Below are 15,568 nucleotides of genomic sequence, written 5' to 3' on the forward strand. Positions count from 1 at the left end.
GAAAAATATCTGGGGCTCCCACCAATTATTGGGCGTTCTAAGAAGAGTGCTTTTCAGTCTATTAAACAAAGTGTATGGCAAAAGCTTCAAGCTTGGAAAGGAAAGTTGTTGTCACAAGGAGGGAATGAGATTCTTTTAAAAGCTGTTGCCTTATCTATCCCATCTTTTACAATGAGTTGTTTCCTGCTTCCCTCTTCTTTGTGTATGGAGCTAGAAAGTATGATGTCAAAGTTTTGGTGGGGTCAAATAGGAGCTGAGCGGAAAATTCATTGGTTGAGTTGGTCTAAGCTGTGTCAGAGAAAATACCAAGGTGGATTGGGTTTTAGAGATTTAAGAAGTTTTAATCTTGCTCTACTTGCCAAGCAAGGATGGCGGTTGGCTCAAGATGAAGGCTCTTTATTACACAAACTACTAAAGGCTAAATACTTCCCTCACACAAGTTTTATGAACGCTGGTCTAGGTAGATGCCCTTCTTACACTTGGAGGGGTATTTGGGAGGCCCGAAAATGGTTAGATGCTGGCTGTAGGTGGCGTATTGGCAATGGGAGATCGGTTAATATTTGGCAAGATAAATGGATTCCTGGGCATCTCCCATTGAGATCAGAAGGCGTTTATGGAAATGAGGGGAATAATTCTGCTTTGGTTGAATCTTTGTTTGTTGCGAATGTAAACATGTGGGATGTCCAAAAGCTTAGGACTCTCTTCAATCCAAATTTAGTCTCAGAAATTCTCAAAGTTCCCTTATGTTCTGATGCTATTGAAGATAGAAGAGTTTGGGAGCTTGAACGAAATGGTTTGTTCAGTGTGCGAAGCAGTTACAGATTTATTTATGCTCATATTGGACTGCAATGTGCCGAATCCTCTAACATGCAAGCTCACCAAAAATTCTGGAAACACTTGTGGAAAATGAGAGTGCCGCATAAAATTAAAATCTTTGCTTGGAGGGCATGTAAAGAAGGGCTACCTACTGCTATGAACTTAGTGAAAAAACATGTCCTTTCCGACGATACTTGCCAAGTTTGCTTATCATATAAGGAAGATATCACTCATGCTGTGGTGACTTGTGAGGCTGTCAAAGGTATGTGGCGTTTTTATCTACCGGAATTATTTCTTGATAGACATATGTCTTTGTTTGAGATGGCTTTACAACTGTGTGAGAGCAATATGCATGAGAAGTTGCCAATTTTATTTGCTTTGGCTTGGGGTTTCTGGTTTAGACGTAATAAGTTCATTCATGCCCAAGAATTGTTGAGCCCTGTTAATGTTGCTGAAACTGCGGTTGTTTTGCTGAGAAGCTTTGACCAAGTTCGTGGCCAGTCGAGAGTTGAAGTTGTGAAACATTATAAATGGAAACTTCCTCCAACTGGTTGGCTTAAATTAAATGTTGATGCGGTTGTTTTTACAGAATGGGACAAGGCAGGTGTAGGAGCAGTTTTGAGAGATGAAAATGGCAGCATACTCATGGCTCTGAGCAGAGCTGAAACTTTGTTGGAAGGGTCCGAGGGTGTAGAGCTCCTTGCAATATTCAGGGGATTGCAGCAAAGTGTTTCTATGGGTGTTTCACAGATTCTAGTGGAAAGCGACAGTTTATTATGTATTGAAGCCCTCAATGATGATAGCATGGCCCATTCTCTGTTAGGTGTGTTATATTTTGAGATTAAGAAACTTGTAACGTGTTTTACTACTTGTAAGTTTTCCCATGTATATAGGGAGGGTAACATGGTAGCTCATAAGTTAGCTATGAATGCGTTACAAGTTGATAATATGGCTCTTTGGTGGAATTGTATTCCAGACTGTATTTCTCAAGTCGTTTGGCTTGATAATTGTCTGTAATCACTCTGATTTCATCTTTTGGATAAATGATATTATCTTTTCTATATAAAAAAAAAAAAAATAATAAAAAAATATGAAGATGAAACTAAATTTTCTATAGCTCAAAACTTGAATTTTGAGTCTTACCGGATTGAATGTCTTTACTCTCAATCCATTAAAATATTAGACTTTTTTTCGTTTTATCGAATCAATTGCCAGTGCTCTTAGGGATGGCAAAGGATGCGATGGGTTTTAGGCTTTATAGCGAGGTTTTCAACCCATTTGGGTGGGATTTTCGCAAGGGTTTGGGTTCGAAGTTCTAAACAACCTAAGAATTGAGATAACTTTGGTGCGCCAGCCTTAAACAGACTGCCGGTTAAAACTGTATCTCAACGGCTGAAGGACTTGGTTGAAATTTCTAGTGAAAAGCACTAGCTCCCAAGTTGGGGCGTAAAGCAAACAACAATCTATTGATATTTGAACTTGTAGGGTGATACTAATTCACAAGTACTTCCCTAAACAAAATAATATATATATATTTTTTTTCTAATTCAAACACATCAAAATCAAAGCAACAGTCAAACCAAATTTTTTAAAAATTAATAATTTTTTTATTTGTTAGTTGTATAAAAGTTGTGTCTTGTCTTTATCATTTTTGGTTGGACTTTCGCTTGGTAGTACTTGCCCACTTGTGACAACACTGCATCGAGCATGAATAGGATGTGAGGCGGTTAGCCGGTGCCAACTGCTAAGGCTGACTATCCATTTATGACTATCCAACCATTACATTACTCCAATATTTAGTATCAATTCATAGGATTCCACTTCACACTCTCATATGCATAATCTAATAATATCACAAGCAAACATCATCACAAACCACACCAACTTTCCTCAGTCTACCACATCAACACAATCAATTTATAAAACAGATATGTCCATAACTTAACACACACAACCAATCACATAAACAACCTAGAGGAGATAAAGGGAATAGTTGTTATACCATAAACAATCTAGATGTGGCTATAGTGTTGCTCGAGACTGTAGTTGTTGTTTGTTGCCACTTGAGGAGGTGTCCAATGGGTGGCCAGACAACCACAGAAGCTGTGGCCAAAGGCATGCTTATGGTGGTGCTGCATCATGGTAGTTGATGGCGTGGGTTTCTATGGGACTGACCAAGAGGAGGGGCTGGGTCACGGGGGGGACCTCGATTTCAAGAGGACAGCCGTGAGACATGGGAGGAGCAGCCGTGGGACTGGAGGTGGTTGATTTCGTGTGCGGCGGGTGGTACTCGGCTAAGGGAAGAGGAGGCCCATGATAAGAGAAATGAGAGGAAGGGTCTACTGCCGTGTGTGGGGGTGGCTAGCGTGCCTGTGCTCTTGGTGAGGCCATGCTGCTGCCATTCACAGCAGCGCTGGATTGCTGTGCACATGGAAGACGAGAGAGCTTGAAAGGGAGATGCCGAGACAAGAGGAGAGAGGGATCTGAAGGCTAAGAGGGAGGAAGGATTTTTACTGCCAGTGAGACGTGATGGCATTGGGTGGATCGATGGCGACGACAGCCCTTGCACCGTGCAGTTTTGAGCCGAGAGGGAAGGGAGAGGGTACCCGGGGAAGATTGTCAGTGGATGGGAAGAGGACAAAGAGATTGGGAAAAAAGAGGAAAGGATGGGGTTTAAGGGTGTTAGGAAAATATTAGTTGATTCGATAAAATTGACCGATAAAATTGATTAATTGATTTATTTTATTTTATTTTATTTTTAAATTTTACTTAATGATTAAAGAACTAAATATATTTTTTAAAAATATTTAAATTTATGTAAAAAATGATTAAAAGGAAAAAAAATACATTTACACCACATCAGTTCACTTTGTCGATTAACCATCTGTACTACTAGCATTATCCTAAAGGGTTTATATCGTGGAAAAAAAGAATTCATGGGAAAAGGGCAATTTTGTTATAGTATATATATCTAATGCAAAGTAGTTGTTGCATGTCAACATTATTATATATTGTAACATCCCGATCCTATATCATTAGAGATAATTATACGGATATTTTATTAGGTTTGATAATTAGGATATTATTATTATTATTATTATTATTATTATTACAACTACTACTATTATTATCACTATTATCAAGTTTTACATTTATTAATTTTAATAGGATTATTATTATATTGTTATTGATATTTTATGTATCACCCGATTTTTGTGCAATAGCCACTTACTCAGTTGATGAGCAGTTTCTCCACTCCGCACGTCTCCACTCCCATACTCATGCACGTCTATTTTCCTCTAGGTTTCCTCTTGATTCATCACCTATATATATATATATATATATATATATATATATATTACACTTATCACTTTGAGATGAAAAGAAAACTCCAAGCCGCAAACCTCAAACCTTCCCCTCCATGTATGCTCAGCCCCTTTGCCCAGAGCACGCTGACGGCACCGTAGACAACCTCAAAAGACCACGAACCCACTCTTCGGACAACACAGTAAGCCACACCATGCACCACACGGACGAGCCTCCGTTTTCCACTTCCGAAACAGAGCAGCCAGTACAAGTTACTTTCGCCAGCCACCTTAAGGACGTCGAAGCACCTCTCAGACAACATAGAAACTACCGACTTGTTGTTTCTCGTCGAACCCGCATCTTCCCGGAAACCGGTCGCGTCGCCACCCATCTCTCTTACTCTCTCAGCATTGCACCTACCTGCCCAAACGAACAGCCGTGTCGCCAACCACCTCAAGGGACATTGGAGCACCGCCCACGGTGACAAAAAGTACCAACCAGCCCAACCCCGTTGAGCCCACTCCCTTCCGGTAAGCCCATCGCCGTCAGCCACCATTCTCTTTCTAGTGTTTTTCGGTTTGATGGTTCTCTCTCTCTCTCTCTCTCTCTCTCTCTCTCTCTCTCTCTCTCTCTCTCTCTCTCTCTCTCGGTGTCGCACCACCACAGAGAAGCCGCTAGTTGCACCGCCGTGACCCTAGCTTGTCACCTGAGCCACCGCGCAGCCCATCTCCATCGCATACCCTCTCTCGGTGAGCCCCTACTATCTCTTGCATGGCTTTTCGTTGCTCTATCTGTGTGCCTTAAAATCCTCCATGAAACATTGATTCACAATGGGCCCTTGGGCCTTATGTATACTGGGATTATTAGATAAGTTTGTGTTTTAAAAGTAACTTGGGCTTAGTTTTAACTTGGTTGGTGTTTAAATCTGGTGGGTTAATTTCCTTGTGGGCTGAGCTTGAGGTTAACTAGACATGTACCATTAGGATAGATTTGTATTTTAAATTGGGCTTGACTTTATTAAGTTTCAATAATTGTTTTAGTGATTTTTATTGAGCTTAATATTTCTAGTTGAGTTTATTTTTATTAAATAAATATTTTATTCATAAGCTCATTTTTATAAGAAAATGCTTAAAGATTTTGAAATGTATTTTAAAATGTACTATTGAGCCTAATATTTTGTTAATATTCCTTTGATTATTTAGTAGAAATTTAATAAAATTATTATGTTAAGAATATTTAAACAATATTAGTATTTATTAGGTTTCTTATCAGATTTAATAATTATGTTAAGAAATGAAACTTAGTTTAAGAATTTGATTTTTATGAATTATTTTAAAATAGCTCGAGTATTCTACTAAATTATAAATTAGTATTTTAAGTCATTTAAATACTAAGATTTATTGATTATAGTGTTAAACAAAAGATTTGTTTAACTATCTTTTAGATTGTAAATTTAATTAAGTAAGATATTAGTACTTATTTATTCTCAAACAAATTTAGTGATAGTTATTATTGCATATAGGTGTCAAGTTACGAAGTGTTATTCAAGAAAAAGCGTAGTGAGATAAGTAATTTGATCATAAATTATGATCATCACAGTTTAGCTTATAAATAAGTATTATTCAAGCCAGTTTATTGACGGCCATTATTTATGAACCACTCATGTCATACGCAAACATGTCATCCAGCATAGCATACGATTATGTCATTCCGCATCATGTTCAGAGTCAGAAATTATAATTATGTATGTATTATGTCATGCATCTCATGTATATAAGACACATAAGCTATCTTAAGTTCAAAGTGCAAGATAAGATAAGATCAGTTAATAAGATGGTCATTCAGATATATGGTACCAATGCAGTTCAGTTTCAGAGTGGATGTGCAAGCCACGAACTCAGTCATGGTCCACCATAGTATGCCAGAATACTATCAACAACTCCTCTTGCGGCCGCGGGATGTGGGGTCGGTGCACAACCTCGCACACAAGTTTAAGTGTATTGGCCAGTCAGATAAATCAATCAGATCAGTCAGTTAATTCAGTTAAATCAGTCATACATAGTATAAGCATCAATATGAACACTCATGAATTTAAACTCTCAGCATGAAATTTTTTATGAAAACCTTATGTTTATTATGTTTACGTTGTGATGGATTTCTTGCTGAGTTTTTGACTCATTTTAGTTTGTTTTCATGTTTTTAACCACCCAGGTGAGGATGATGAATACGAGCAGGCAGGTTAGGAATAGAAAGAGCAGCTAATTTTAGTTTCAGACTTTTTAAAATAAAACGTGCTTTTATGACATGAATTTATTCAGTTTATTCATTTAATATTTTTGGAAGACATTTTATTAGACATTTTTCTACAAAATAAATTCCTAATTTCATTTATGAAATTTGAGATATCTTGTCGGGTTTATTTTTATGAAAAATACGTGACACTCTTAGCCTACGAAAAATGGGGTTACATATATGCATGCAACTTTTACAAGAGCTACAAAATAATAATTTTAAAAATGATTTCTTCCTATATTTTTCAGCCACTTCTAAGGTGAAACAAGGTCGTGGTAAAGCACAGTGCATATCATTTGAGAAATTGAGAAAAACTGGTCTCATTTAAGTGAAAATAGAATCGGGCAATAAGGGAGCTACTAGAACAAATAGTACTACTTTTATTAGCAGGGTAGGCTATATTGCTAGGCATTTTGCTCCCATTATATGCAAAAGCTGGAGGCACATCCCTAAAATAGATAAGGAGGAGTTGTACGCTCGAGTCCCCGTAAGTAATCTTTGTGCTTATTTATTATTTTCCTTTTTTGGTTTAAAAAATATGTAATACATATGTTTAATTCAAAGTTTCTCACGTATATAATCATAAACTATTGTATTAGGTAGTATCAATTTCGTCATTAACAAGCATACATAAAAAACTTCATGAGAAAATAAATGTAAATTGATGTCTATAATATTTACAAATAATGTAAATTTGGAGTTTACGGTAGGCATTGTATATATAATAGGCTTGTGATGGAATTGGAGTTTGAGAATGTATATATATGTTAAGGGTAGAACTAGTTGGTTGGTAGTAGTTCCATTTCTAAATAAAGTAAATAATAAGTTAAGATGGATAAAGAGGCTAGCTGTTACCTATTCATAAACCTTGCATTTCTTTTTTTTTTTCTTTATGTTCTTACTCCTAGAATTAACTTGCATTTTTTGGTTTTTTTTTTATAGAAATTCTGTGATCAAAATGCTTTGAATAGAAGCAACTTGAAAGTTAATCACATGGCTGGATTTTGCTTGACTTCTCGAAGAAAATATAATTTGTAATTGTTATTTATACATCGTGATTTTTAATAATAGAGATTTTTTTTTTTTTAATTTTTTTAATCTGTTGAAGCGTGGGGAGGATACTACTCTGATTGATTTTTATAAACTCACACACTCGAAAGATAACTCTTTCACGACTCCTACAATAGAAGAAAATTATGTAAGCAATACATTTTTCTTAGCGAAATACCTTACTTCAACTTGAGTCTTGATTTTTTTATCGTAACTCTAGCATATAGATGTTATATTTCTAGTTTTTTCCTTTTATTGGTCTAAGGAATCCAGTGTATATATATATATATATATATATATATATATATATTGTCATTATCTTTGTCTAATATAGAGTTCCATTTTGAGTTAAGAGTTAGAATATGCCATCTTGCACTATTTGCTTACTATAGTTCATAGATGAAGTGATACAGGTAACTTAAACGTTATATGCAAAGTTATTTTTTATGTTCAAGAGTTTGGTATATACATTATTGTTTATTAGTTTTTTAGATTTAGTGTTTTATGGCACCATGTAATTAGAATGTTCTTGCATTATTAATTATTATGATTATTTTAAAATAATGTATTAGAAACACCTCTTGCTCACTTATTTTAACCATGGTTGTAAACTGTACTGTACAACAATGAACAAAAACAAAAAGTCAATTTCAACTTTGAGATGTTACTAATGTTTGTTTTTTTCTTTTGTGATATTTTATTTCTTAACGTTAATTGATTTTATTTTGCTTGAGTTATGCATTGGACTTGGACAAGCACAATGCATATATATACTAACTTACTTTTCTAAGAAAAACGTGTTCTTACTTTTACAGCATAGGATGAAAGATTTATAGAATGAGAGAAATGTTGCCGGATCATCACGAATTATAGAATATATTTTCAATGAGGTTTTGAGGCATAAATTTGGATATGCCAAAGGATTGGGAAATTATGTCATGCCTATTCCATCATCTTCACGTTCATCCAAAGTCATCCAACTCACTCAACAAGTAGAGAAATACAAGAATAAGATGGAGATTTAAAAGGAGAAACTGGAGGAGTCGGTGCAAAGGACAGAATCTATGCAATCAAATATCAACAATATGATAGAGAAACAAAGTGAATATGATCGTCGCCTCTCAGAAATTATGGCACAATTAGAGACTCATAGAGAGTCCTAAAGAGACATTCAAATTCACATTTCTATTTTAGTTTGCAAAGAACAAATTTTATTTGAGTGTTTTTATGAACAATGATACTAGATTTAAATGATGGCTTTAATTTTATGTATTTTGTTGTAGCACTAGAATTTGTTATTAATTGTTTTTTAATATTGATGATTATTTGGCCTTTTATTTATAAAGAATGAAGAATTGTGCAATTATACGTGATTGAATATATTTGTCACTAATTCTAAATGCATGTCACCATTTATGATTATAAATATTTGTCGCGAATTCTAAATCATGCTGAGTAGTGACGAGAGTTAGTCGTTGCTAATAATAAACAATAGCGACAAATTTAACTCTTCACCTATGCTAGACTCTAGCTTTTTATTGTATTATTTGTGATAAATAAATTTTGACGGCAAAAATTAGTTTGGCGACAACAATACTTCCTCACAAATAGTTTTCTATTAGTGACAATTATTTTGGTCGTTATAATGTTCATATTTGTGACGAATTAATTGTCTAATATTAATGAGGAACAAATCTTTCATCACAATTACGTTAGTTCTTACGACAATTTTGGTTTTATGGGGACCTTTTGGGACCAAGTATGAGAGTCTTCTTGCGATACAATTGTCGTCGCTAAATATGGTATCTTTTGTAATTGTGTGCTTTTGTTGTTATTAATAACTTTCAATGGCGAGATATTTTTGACGAATGTGTGACAATTTTTTTTCCTCACAAAAAACTATTTATGATGAAAATTCAATTTTTTGCGACAAACTTTTTTCTTGATAAAAGCTTTATTTCTTATAGTGCCTTCGTATTCCTTGATCAAATCAAGAGGCGAGTCATCCTATCTCGAATAGCATTGGATTGGTACATGGACTAGTACTTCATGACGGACTAGTACTGCAAAAGTTTTGCACAAATTAAAATGTTATCATGGAGAGCATATATGATCCATTATTGGAGACTAATTAAGAGCCAAGCCTAAATAATGGGTGCTAGTGGATTGATTAAGGTATGGATTGGTAATGAAGATATTCCGGTTTCAATTAGAGGATTAGTTAGACTTGACTTAGGAAGTGTCCTTTATATTTGTGTTTGTTCATAATGATTTTTGTAATTCTTTTATTGATTGGTTTTGGTTCTGTTTGGGGAAATAAGTGTAAGACAGGGTTGATTATTATTTTTGTTTATTTCTAAATCCCTAGCTTGGATAAATTGTGCATATGGCATTCATTAGCCAAAAGTGAGGACTTTTGAATAAATTTGGGCGGGGATCACTCCTAGACATGTGATCACTCTCTCTTTAAAAAAAAAAAAAAAAAACCCTAAATAAAGTCCAAAGTAGGATATTGAGATTAGTGAAAAGATGCTATTCATTTTAGCTAGATTTTATCATCTTAGAGCATTGGCAATGGCATCGTCAAGTCTAAAATTTAGATAGAATGTTATTTTTTGGCCATAGCATGGACTTCTAGCCAGATTAGTCCACATTGGACTAGTTATCTTAAAGTCCAAATAATAATAAAATATTATATATTTTAATAATATTTGATAATTTTTTTTAATATTTTAGAAATACACTTAATATATTATTTAATAACTTTATTAAAAAATTAAAAAATAAAATTATTATTTTTCTACTATTTTTTCCCTCAACCTAATTATTCAATAAATATATTTTGCCAACCATTCACCCAAAAATCACATATACAAACATACAAACATTTCTTCTACCCAACATTTACATTTAAAATTGTGGTTGAAGCCAACAAACATTTACATTTGAAATTCATGTAATTTGTAATTCTATATTCGTTTACATTTGAAATAGCACTAACATCCATAATACTCAGTTTCCATATTCTTCAGCATCACATTCTTACATAATTTGAACAAGAGGGAGTTTCCCATGAGGCCTGCATATTATTGTAAAATATCTCAACCTTTACTATACTTTTGATAGCTACAAATAACCCAAAATTACCTAGTGTATAAATTTGGCTTGAACTTTGAGCTAAAGCATTCTAGAGTTAAGCAGAGTTTGGTAATATAAGAACTGGGACAATACATCCAGTTCATAACATCCATAACATCCATTTTTTTTTTTTTATAAGTCCATAACATCCAGTTCATAAATAGCCAAAACAGTCCACAAATGTATCCCAAAACACTCCACACTCTACCTTAATTTGAGACCGATTTGCAAGGTCTATCTCATTCATCACTATGATCTTCCTTGATGAAGATGTGTAGTCTCTCAATTGCTCATATTATGATGATAATGGAATCTAGAGGCAACAACAGTAAACATCAAAATAATGTTAAACCCATTGATTGTTCCAGATCATCTAGTGCCCAACAAATTGGAGAAATGAAAATAAGTTGTTCAATATTCTATAGCGTCAACCAAGCCACTTCGATTTTAAGGCAACGAGAGTACTCTCCAAACCAATTAAAAAACTCATTTTTGAATAAGCCAAGTAAACAATTTTCACTTTAAAGCATGCAAGTTACTTGATCTACTAGTGAAGAGCCATATTAAATCTGTCAAAGTAGAGGACAAGGGCCATAACAGAATGCACAAAACCATCACAGCAGAGGACATCACGAATGCACACCAGAAATACACCACAACAGACATAGTACATGCACAACAAAGAAATAGAGAATCTTCTACCTCCATGTAAATCCATACAAGAATGTTGAGAAAATCAAGTGAATGAAAATATTATTTTCTCTCCTGGGTATTTGAATAGAATATTTGTAGGCATTGTATATTTATGTGTGTCTTAGAATACAATGACTATTTGAACAGGATATTAGTAAATGTTTTTTTTGTTCATGTCAATCTTAGACTCTTTTTTTTAAAGATGTTAATAAATAGAAAATCTACTTTAAGAAGCTATTACTGAAAGCACTAGGCTCAATATAACCTCTTTGAATAGAAATCTCAATCCAAATTCAATTCCCATAGAATAAATTGATAAATAAATAGATAACCCAAGTTACTAACTCAGTGAACTCTTCAACTAAACCAAATATGCATAATCTAGATCTTTAACATGAAACTTATATGCATGAACAAGTAGATATTTGAGAAAATGTAGACTGTATTGTAGGCCTTGTACAGGACAGAGACGTGCATGGTTTTCGATCAGTTGTTCAACTTTTTTAAGACAACGGAAAACAAAACAATAAAAGAAAACCCAACTCAATAAAAGAATAAATTTCACATCGTATGAGAGTATAAATCGAAATCTATGTAAGAAATCCATGTAAATCGAAACCCAAATCGGAAATTAGATTGTAAGAAATACCCAAATGGTATTTTGTTGTGACAGATTTGGAGAGGAAATGTGCAAGTCTCTTGTGGGCTGGAAGACGACGGCATGGACGATCGATGGAGAGAAGAGGGCATGGACGATCAAAGAAGACGCAGGTATCTGTGTTTTGCACGTTTCGAGATGAAGAAAAAGAAAAACGAGGAAAATTGGATTAAGAAAGAGAAAGAACGAGAGAAAGAGAGAGGACATATGAAATAATAAAATATGAAAGTGAACAGTACCTCGCCAGATATGGAAAGGAGCTAAGATATATTGTAGCAGATATATTGTAACAGATTTATTTTAGTTGAAAATAATCATTTCATTGAAAATAACTAATTGTAAATAAGTACTTTTTTTTATAGTGTGTGAGTTATTTAAAATCATGTGTTAGATCAGTTTGAAATTACTACATTGATGCAAAAGCAGCAATCAAGTGGCTCAATGCAAGGCATGATGTGACTGCCTTGAAGTTCTACATACAACAAAATGTTCTTTGTAATGAATCAATAAATAATAATATTCCATAAATAAATTAAAGACTTGTTTAAACAGTGAGATAAGATGAGATGATTTTAAATGAGTTAAATAAAATATTATTAGAATATTATTTTTTAATATTATTATTATTTTAAGATTTGAAAAAGTTGAATTATTTATTATATTTTGTATAGAAATTTAAAAAAATTATAATGATGATATGAGATAAAATGAGCTGAGATGATATCTCTATCCGAACGAGCCATGAATCATAATTGACCTAATATATAACTATATATAATAAAAAGTTGGTATGTTTTCTTTTCCAAGAAGGAATTATACCTTTTCTCCTAAAATGTAAATTGTAAGATGTTTTAATCAAGAAAATTTGAATTATTAAGATCTTTTAATTTTTTTCTCTAATTCTTGATTGCGGATATTCATGAGACTTATAATTATTCAGGGGTAGAATTTTTGTTTTGTTTTTATTATTATTGTTTTTAGATAATCATTTTTGAGTTATTTATTTTTTCTTTTGAGTTATTTATTGTTATAAATTATATGTGGAATATTCAATTCAATTGCTAAGGCGATTGGTGAGAAATCAGCTTCTCTGAGGAGTGAGACTAGGGGCCGAATGAGGTGAATAGAGGGCATTTACATCCTCTAATAATATTGTGACACGTTTGCATTTCAAAAGGAGAAGAATAGAACCGCACACAACAAATCCCATGCAACCCCGTCCACCTCTCTCTCGCTTGTCGTCTTGGTTGTGCTCTTTCTCGAAGCTCTCACTTTCTCTCACCACTCAGTCTCCATATGGGCACGAGCATAAGATGATTTCTTCCAGTAAAATGAATATCTAGGTTTCCACCTATCGCTGAGGTTAGAACAGAAGATCCTGACTCAACCCAAATCCTTCTAGCACTTTTTTTTCTTTGAAACTTTCTAAATCCTCTTCAAGATGAAAAAAAAAAAAAAAACATGAATACAACCCAAAAGCTTATTTGTTGCACTTGGCAAAACTAGATTGATAGCCCATGGTGAATCTTCAAGCACTGTCATATCTTACACATAACAGGACATCATTTCAGAGACTCCCAAGTAATCATTGTTCAGTATACAAACCAAATTTTCATCTTAATCAAGTTATACAAAATTACTAAAAACTATTGCCAACTAAGTAAACCAATTGTAACCGCTGTAAATTCAAAATTACGAGATTGTCGTCTCACATTATTAACAAGGGATTGAAAACAAACACATCAAAACTCACACTCAGATTCAACACCAAATCATTTTAATTTAGGATTATCTTTAATTTAACCTCTAATTTGTTGATTTGAACAATCAAGCTCTTAATTCGATTTAAACCTTTAATCTATCTGCTAACTTAGCTCCTCTTCAAAGTAGATATGGGCACGAGCATCAACTCGTAGCTTTGTGGAAAACTATCATTCACTTGCTCTGTTTTTGTGCTAAAAAATGCCAAAACTGAAGGGAATTGCATTTTTAAGCTCTCTTTAAATATTGATGGTTTCGGATGCCATGGGAGTGAGAGTTTGGATGTGACTACGGGTTTTAGGTTTCAGGCTACGGTGGCTTGCGGGTACTATGGAGACTTAGGAGTGAGAGAAGGTGAGAGATTCGAGAGAGAGAGAGAGCATGACCAAGCAGTTCTGAGGAGAGAGAGGGGAGAGTAAGGGAAAAAGCGGGGAAGGTATATGGGAGAGAGAACTTGCCTAACAATCAATTCTGGCCTTTCATAAAAAAAAGAAAACAGTTCTTCTATATGCAACTGCCGGCACGAAACTGGTTGACGTGGCACTCTGAAAATTCAAAAAAAAAAAAAAAACCAATTGAGTGAAATATGCAGGAAAAATGGAGGGAAAGAAAAATGAAGAAAAAAGAAGAAGAAAAAAGCGAGAACTGAAATGAATATGAGCATCGTCTTCAAGTTTTCTTCTCCCTCCCGAGCTTCGTCTTCGACTAAACCCAGCTTCTTCTTCGACTCGTCTTGTCCCGAAAATCTCATCTTGTCTGAAGCTTCATCTTCTCCCCCGAGCTTCATCTCTTTCAAGATTTTGCACAAGTGCGTGCGTCCAGAGGTAAACGGGAAGGAGACATACTCATCACTCACTAAGAGAGAATGAGAGGCGCGATGGTAAAAATGAAATGACGCACTAGAAGTCTCTCATGATGCTTCAACATGTGAAGCACTCCAATACTTTGAACCTTTCAGAATGCTGACCTACGTGAATGCATGTGGTGCCTTGCACGTTTTACCACGTAGTACTTCAACTACAAAATGTTATGCTTTATATGTATATTTTGATCAAGAGGCTCTCACCAGCCATCATTAGGTAATGTAATAGCAGGAGAATTCATGATGGAATACTTTGAACCTTTCAAAACTATTGTTATAGAACAATTGTTATATATAAATGTTTTAAGAATGCAAATCTATATATGTTTCTTTTTTTTGGGTTCAAATGAATTTTTCATTCGATTTTTTCTTTATATATATATAAAGAGCACCAGAAGTCTCTCATGATGCCTGATGCTTCAACATGAGGGAAAGTGTTTAGTACCTGTTCAGCTTGCTTTGTTCTTAGTTAGGAAAACAGGGGATGGTTGGGGTGCTGCGGCTTGGAGCAGCAGCAAGAAGAGGAAGTTTTACGCGGCTAGCAGAGGATGTTGCTCTGCTAGCGGCTTGCCGTGGGAATGAAACGACTTACGAAATGGGGTAGGCAGAAGATCGAAGGGAGAGGTAGAGCTTTCAGCTTCGAAGGGAGTTGGAAGATTTTGGCTTTGTGAGTTGTCTCGAAGATTTCTGTCTCGTTAGTTTTGCTCTTCTCTTTTGCAAGTTTTACGCGATTTAAAAGATTTTTGAAAAACAGATAGAGATGAAGAGTTGTGGAGTTGAACAAAATGAAGAGACAGAAGTGGAAAAAATAATTTTTTTTTTATAAAAAGTGGGTCCGATTATGTTGAAGTTTCCCCAACCGATTGTAAGTGAGTTTTTGAAAAGAAAAGTATACTTATCACCGTATTATTAGAGGGTGTAAATGTCTTTTTAACACTCATCTCGTTTGAAGTTTTGCTCCTGATATCATTTTCCACATCACCACAGCCAAT

The sequence above is a fragment of the Juglans regia genome, chromosome 8 (genome assembly GCF_001411555.2).
Source record: "Juglans regia cultivar Chandler chromosome 8, Walnut 2.0, whole genome shotgun sequence".
Classification (NCBI taxonomy): Eukaryota; Viridiplantae; Streptophyta; class Magnoliopsida; order Fagales; family Juglandaceae; genus Juglans; species Juglans regia.